This window comes from Symphalangus syndactylus, chromosome 13 (assembly GCF_028878055.3).
Source record: "Symphalangus syndactylus isolate Jambi chromosome 13, NHGRI_mSymSyn1-v2.1_pri, whole genome shotgun sequence".
NCBI lineage: Eukaryota > Metazoa > Chordata > Mammalia > Primates > Hylobatidae > Symphalangus > Symphalangus syndactylus.
The window spans coordinates 83,172,467-83,180,004 of NC_072435.2; the positions used below are offsets into that span (position 1 = coordinate 83,172,467).

A 7,538-nucleotide genomic window follows, 5' to 3' on the forward strand; every position below is an offset into this window, starting at 1 on the left:
CATGTAGCTTTCTTTATGACAACCACAAGCATGCAATATATTTTGTGGTTATTTAATTTGTGCCTTTCACACCTCCTCAACAATAAGCTTCATAAAAGCAGGAACCTGTTTGTTTTGGCTTACCATTAAATCCCCAGTTTCTAGCAAAGGAATTGACATATAACAGAAACCCAATAATAGTTGGTAAATAAATAAATGGAAAAAAAAGAGATAATGGTAGTTAACATTTATTGACTCTTTCTATGCCTACAGCAACCATGGCTTATGGTCCCAAGAAGCATCTAATGTTGGTTGCAGCTCCAACCATGGGATTCTGGATAAACTGACTGGTGTGTTTGCTTCTTATTCATTTACTAGTCCCCATAAGCTGGAACAGTCTCTCCCCATCATCACTTTTCCTAAGGAAGAGACTTACATATACCCTGACAATGCTCCAGTTAAAAGACACAGATTGGCAAATTGGATACAGAGTCAAGACCCATCAGTGTGCTGCATTCAAGAGACCCATCTCACATACAGAGACACATGTAGGCTCCAAATAAAGGGATAAAGGAAGATCTACCAAGAAAATGGAAAGCAAAAAAAAAGCAGGGGTTGCAATCCTAGTCTCCAATAAAACAGACTTTAAGCCAACACAGAACAAAAGAGACAAAGAAGGCCATTACATAATGGTAAAGGGATCAGTTCAACAAGAAGAGCTAACTATCCTAAATATATATGCATCCAGTACAGGAGTACCCAGATTCATAAAGCAAGTCCTTAGAGACCTAAAAGGAGACTGAGATTCCCACACAATAATAATGGGAGACTTTAACACCCCACTGTTAGTATTAGACAGATCAACAAGACAGAAGGTTAACAAGGATATCCAGGACTTGAACTCAGCTCTGCACCAAGCAGACCTAATAAACATCTACAGAACTCTCCACCCCAAATCAACAGAACATATATTCTACTCAGCACCACCTCACACTTATTCCAAAATTGACCACATAGTCGGAAGTAAAGCACTCCTCAGCAAATTTAAAAGAACAGAAATCACAAAAAACTGTCTTTCAGACCACAGTGCAATCAAATTAGAACTCAGGATTAAGAAACTCACTCAAAATTGCACAACTACATGGAAACTGAACAACCTGCTCCTGAATGACTACTGGGTAAATAATGAAATGAGGCCGAGTGCATTGGCTCATGCCTGTAATCCCAGCACTTTGGGAGGCCAAGGCAGATGGATCACCAGGTCAGGAGATCAAGACCATCCTGGCTAACACGGTGAAATGCTGTCTCTACTGAAAATACAAAAACAATTAGCTGGGTGTGTAGTCCCAGCTACTTGGGAGGCTGAGGCAGGAGAATGGTGTAAACCCGGGAGGCGGAGCTTGCAGTGAGTGAGCAGAGATTGTGCCACTGCACTCCAGCCTGGGTGACAGAGTGAGACTCTGTCAAAAAAAAAAAAAAAGAAATGAAAGCAGAAATGAAGATGTTCTTTGAAACCAATGAGAACAAAGACACAACGTACCAGTATCTCTGGGATACATTTAAAGCAGTATGTAGAGGGAAATTTATAGCACTAAATGCCCACAACAGAAAGCAGAAAAGATCTAAAATCGACACCCTAACTTCACAATTAAAAAAATTAGAGAAGCAAGAGCAAACAAATTCAAAAGCTAGCAGAAGGCAAGAAATAACTAAGATCAGAGCAAAACTGAAGGAGATAGAGACATACACAAAAAAAACCCTTCCAAAAATCAGTGAATACAGGAGCTGGTTTTTTGAAAAGATTAACAAAATAGACCACTAGACTAGCAAGACTAATAAAGAAGAAAAAAGAGAAGAATCAAATAGCCACAATAAAAAATGATAAAGGGGATATCACCACTGATCCCACAGAAATACAAACAACCATCAGAGAATACTATAAACACCTCTACAAAAATAAACCAGAAAATCTAGAACAAATGGATAAATTGCTGGACACATACACCCTCCCAAGACTAAGCCAGGAAGAAGTTGAATTGCTGAAGAGACCAATACTAGGCTCTGAAATTGAGGCAATAATTAATAGCCTACCAACCAAAAAAAGTCCAGGACCAGATGGATTCACAGCCAAATTCTACCAGAGGTACAAAGAGGAGCTGGTACCATTCCTTCTGAAACTATTCCAATCAGTAGAAGAGGGAATCCTCCCTAACTCATTTTATGAGGCCGGCATCATCCCTGATACCAAAGCTGACAGAGACACAATAAAAAAAGAGAATTTTAGACCAATATCCCTGATGAACATTGATGCAAAAATCCACGATAAAATACTGGCAAACCGAATCCAGCAGCACAGCAAAAAGCTTATCCACCAAGATCAAGTTTACTTCATACGTGGGATGCAAGGCTGGTTCAACATATGCAAATGAATAAACGTAATCCATCACATAAACAGAACCAAAGGCAAAAACCACATGATTATCTCAATAAATGCAGAAAAGGCCTTTGACAAAATTCAACAGCCCTTCATGTTTAAAAACTCTCAATAAACTAGGTCTTAATGGAACATATCTCAAAATAGTAAGAGCTATTTATGACAAACCCACAGCCAGTATCATACTGAATGGGCAAAAACTGGAAGCATTCCCTTTGAAAACTGGCACAAGACAGGGATGCCCTCTCTCACCACTCCTATTCAACATAGTGTTGGAAGTTCTGGCCAAGGCAATCAGGCAAGAGAAAGAAATAAAGAATATTCAATTAGGAAAAGAGGAAGTCAAATTGTCCCTGTTTGCAGACGACATGATTGTATATTTAGAAAACCCCATCATCTCAGCCCAAAATCTCCTTAAGCTAATAAGCAATTTCAGCAAAGTCTCAGGTACAAAATCAATGTGCAAAAGTCACAAGCATTCGTATACACCAATAACAGACAAACAGAGAGCCAAATCATGAGTGAACTCCCATTCACAATTGCTTCAAAGAGAATAAAATACCTAGGAATCCAACTTACAAGGGATGTGTAGGACCTCTTCAAGGAGAACTACAAACCACTGGAATGAAATAAAAGAGGACACAAACAAATGGAAGATCATTCCAGGCTCATGAATAGGAAGAATCAATATTGTGAAAATGTCCATACTGCCCAAGGTAATCTACAGATTCAATGCCATCCCCATCAAACTATCAAAGACTTTCTTCACAGAATTGGAAAAAACTACTTTAAAGTTCATATGGAACCAAAATAGCCCACATTGCCAAGACAATCCTAAGCAAAAAAAACAAAGCTGGAGGTATCCTGCTACCTGACTTCAAACTATACTACAAGGCTGCAGTAACCAAAACAGCATGGTACTGGTACCAAAACAGAGATATAGACCAATGGAACAGAACAGAGGCCTGAGAAATAACACCACAAATTTAAAACCATCTGATCTTTGACAAACCAGACAAAAACAAGAAGTGAGGAAAGGATTCCCTATTTAATAAATGGTGCTGGGAAAACTGGCTAGCCATATGTAGAAAGCTGAAACTGGATCCCTTCCTTACACCTTATACAAAGATTAATTCAAGGTGGATTAAAGACTTAAAGGTTAGATCTAAAACCATAAAAACCCTAGAAGAAAACCTAGGCAATACCATTCAGGACATAGGCATGGGCAAGGACTTCATGTCTGAAACACAAAAAGCAATGGCAACAAAAGCCAAAATAGACAAATGGGATCTAATTACACTGAAGAGCTTCTGCACAGCAAAAGAAACTACCATCAGAGTGAACAGGCAACATATAGAATGGGAGAAAATTTTTGCAGTCTACCCAACTGACAAAGGGCTAATATCCAGTATCTACAAAGAACTTAAACAACTTTACAAGAAAAAATCAAACGACCCCATCAAAAAGTGGGCAAAGGATATGAAGAGACATTTTTCAAAAGAAGACATTTATGCAGCCAACAGACAAATGAAAAAATGCTCATCATCACTGGCCATCAGATAAATACAAATCAAAACCACAATGAGATACCATCTCACACCAGTTAGAATGGTAATCATTAAAAAGCCAAGAAACAACAGGTGCTGGAGAGGATGTGGAGAAATAGGAACACTTTTACACTGTTGGTAGGACTGTAAACTAGTTCAACCATTGTGGAAGACAGTGTGGCGATTCCTCAAGGATCTAGAACTGGAAATACCATTTGTCACAGCGATCCCATTAATGGGTATATACCCAAAGGATTATAAATCATGCCACTATGAAGACACATGTACACGTCTGTTTATTGTGGCACTATTCACAATAGCAAAGACTTGGAACCAACCCAAATGTCCATCAATGATAGACTGGATAAAGAAAATATGGCATATATACACCATGGAATACTCTGCAGCCATAAAAAAGGATGAGTTTATTTCCTTTGTAGGGACATGGATAAAGCTGGAAACCATCATTCTCAGCAAACTATCGCAAGGACAGAAAACCAAACACTGCATGTTCTCACTAACAGGTGGGAAATGAACAATGAGAACACTTGGACACATGGTGGGGAACACTACACACTGGGGACTGTTGTGGGGTGGGGGGCTGGGGAGGGATAACTTTAGGAGAAATACGTAATGTAAATGATGAGTTAATGAGGGCAGCAAACCAACACGGCACATGTATACATATGTAACAAACCGGCACATTTTGCACATGTACCCTAGAACTTAAAGTATTATAAAATAAAATACTTAAATTGACAAGAAAAAGAAACAACCCCATTAAAAAGTGAGGAAAGGACATGAAGAGACACTTCTCAAAAGAAGACATACATGTGGCCAACAAACATATGAAAAAAACCTCAACATCACTGATCATCAAAGAAATAGAAATCAAAACCACAATGAGATACCATCTCACAGCAGTCAGAATGGCTAATTAAAAAGTCAAAAAACAACAGATGCTGGCAAGGTTGTGGGGAAAAAGGAACACATTTACACTGTTGGTGGGAATATAAATTAGTTCAACCATTGTGGAAGACAGTGTCGCGATTCCTCAAAGACCTAGAGGCAGAAATACCACTTGATGCAGCAATCCCATTACTGGATATATACCCAAAGGAATATGAATCATTCTATTATAAAGGTACATTAACACATATGTTCATTGCAGGACTATTCACAATAGTAAAGGCATGGAATCAACCTAAATGCCCATCAATAATAGACTGGATAAAGAAAATATGGTACATATACACCGTGGAATACTATGAAGCCATAAAAAGGAATGAGACCATGTCTTTTGCAGAGGCATGGATGGCACTGGAAGCCATCATTCTCAGCAAACTAATGCAGAAACAGAAAACCAAACACTGCATGTTCTCACTTATAAGTGGGAGTTAAATGATGAGAACACATGGACACACACTGGAGCCTGTTGGAAGTTGCAGGATGAGAGAAAGGAGAGCTTCAGGAAGAATAGCTAATGGATGCTGGCTTAATACTTAGGTGATGAGATGATCTGTACAGCAAATCACCATGGCACACGCTTACCTATGTAACAAACCTGCACATCCTGCCCATGTACCCCTGAACTGAAATAAAAGTTGGAAAAAAAAGAAAGATTTGCATGCAGTGGTTCATTAAGATCAATGGCAAGGTCTGAACTGATATAACCTATTCTGCTGGATTCATGAACGTCATCAGCACTGATAAGACTGAAGAGAAATTTTGTCTGTTGTATGACACCAAAGGTCACTTTGGTGTTCATCATACCACACCTGAGGAGGCCAAGTACAAGTTGTGCAAAGTGAGAAAAATATCTGTGGTCATAAAAGGAATCCCTCATCTGGTGATTCACGATGCTCATACCATCTGCTACTCAGATCCACTCATCAAGGTAAATGACACCATTCAAATTGATTTGGAGACTGGCAAGATTACAGATTGCATCAAGTTCAACACTGGTACCTTGTTGACACTGATATCCTGTGACTGGAGATGCTACCTTGGGAAGAATTGGCGTGATCATGAACAGAGAGAAACATTCTAGATCTTTTGATGTGGTGAATGTGAAAGATGCCAACGGAAACAGCTTTGCCACCCAGCTCTCGAATATTTTTGTTTTTGACAAGGCAACAAACCATGGATTTCTCTTCCCCAACGAAAGGGTGTCCACCTCGCCATTGCTGAAGGGAGACAAAACTGATGGCCAAACAGAGCAGTGGGTGAAATGGTCTCTAGACATGTTAGAGAGATCTTAGTACTTAATTAAAGTTAATACAGCGTGAGTAAAAAAAAAATTGAAAGTTTCCTACATACCAGACACTGTACTGAGCAGTTCACATGCAGCTGAACGACAAAACAGACACCTCATTATCCTCCTTACTTAGATGATGAGATAGGCTGGGTCACTTGCCCAAGGTCACTCAACTAGAAAGGTGCAGAGTTGGAGAGGTTCAAAAGTTAGTCGATTGCTCTGGACACATGCTCTATGCACTCTGTTCTTTGTTCTTCCGGTTTTTAATCTCATCTTATTGGTTGAGTAGCCCCTCTTCTACTGTAATAGTACATTATAGAAAAGAATAATGGTCGGATTTCATAAGTTGTATTCACATGGAGAAAAGTGATTTCAAGCTGTAATGTTGGTTTTCTTAACTATGACTTCAATCCTCAGGAATGAGGAGAAAAGCCCAACCTGTCTGACATTCTCTCTAAGAACCTAAGGCCACAGACACATTGTAGAACGCTGACACAGGAATTTCTGACAAAGAAAGGACATATGAGTGTGTCCATAAGTATTAACACCTAAGTGTAAAGAGTAAAAACAACATTCTGAAACCAAGAACCACTCCAAAAGGAGTAAAACTTGCAACTATAAAAGGGGAACATTCGGAAGGTTCTCTCTCTCCTGTAGTTTGTTTACCAGGCTCAGTGTTTATAGAAATATGATCATCCCAGACCTAATAATACTTACCTTATAGTTTTTTATTGTTTAACACTTTGTGACAGGGGTTTTCAACTTTAGTAGTATTGATATTTGAGACTGGACAACTCTGTTGTGGGGGATGGGGGCTGTCCTGTGCATTGTAGGATGTTTAACAGCAACCTTTAGCCACTAGAAGCCAGTAACACTCCCATAATTGAGACAATCAAAATGTTTCCAAACATTGCCAAATATTCCCTAGGGGAGCAAAATTGTTTCTGGTTAAGAACAAATGCATCTGGGGAAATTTATACCAATTTTTTTTTATTTTTATTTTTTTGAGAGAGAGAGTCTCACTCTGTCACCCAGGCTGGAGTGCAGTGGCACGATCTCAGCTCACTGCAACCTCTGCCTCCCAGGTTCAAGTGATTCTCGTGCCTCAGCCTCCTAAGTAGCTGAGATTATAGGTGCCTGCCCCCACTCCCAGCTAATTTTTATATTTTACTAGAGACAGGGTTTCACCATGTTTGTCAGGCTGTTCTCGAGCTCCTGACCTCAAATGATCCGCCCACCTCAGCCTCAAAATTCTGTGTCTAGACGAGACAGGGAAATATGATTGAAAGGAGAAACAATGTGTAACTGATTATACAGATGA

At 39.4% G+C, this 7,538-nt stretch overlaps 1 pseudogene; it reads left to right on the forward strand.

Annotated features, from left to right (window-relative positions):
- Window positions 1–257: 257 nt before the first annotated feature.
- Window positions 258–6,189, forward strand: LOC129459749 (small ribosomal subunit protein eS4, X isoform-like; annotated as a pseudogene).
- The last annotated feature ends 1,349 nt before the right edge of the window (window positions 6,190–7,538 follow it).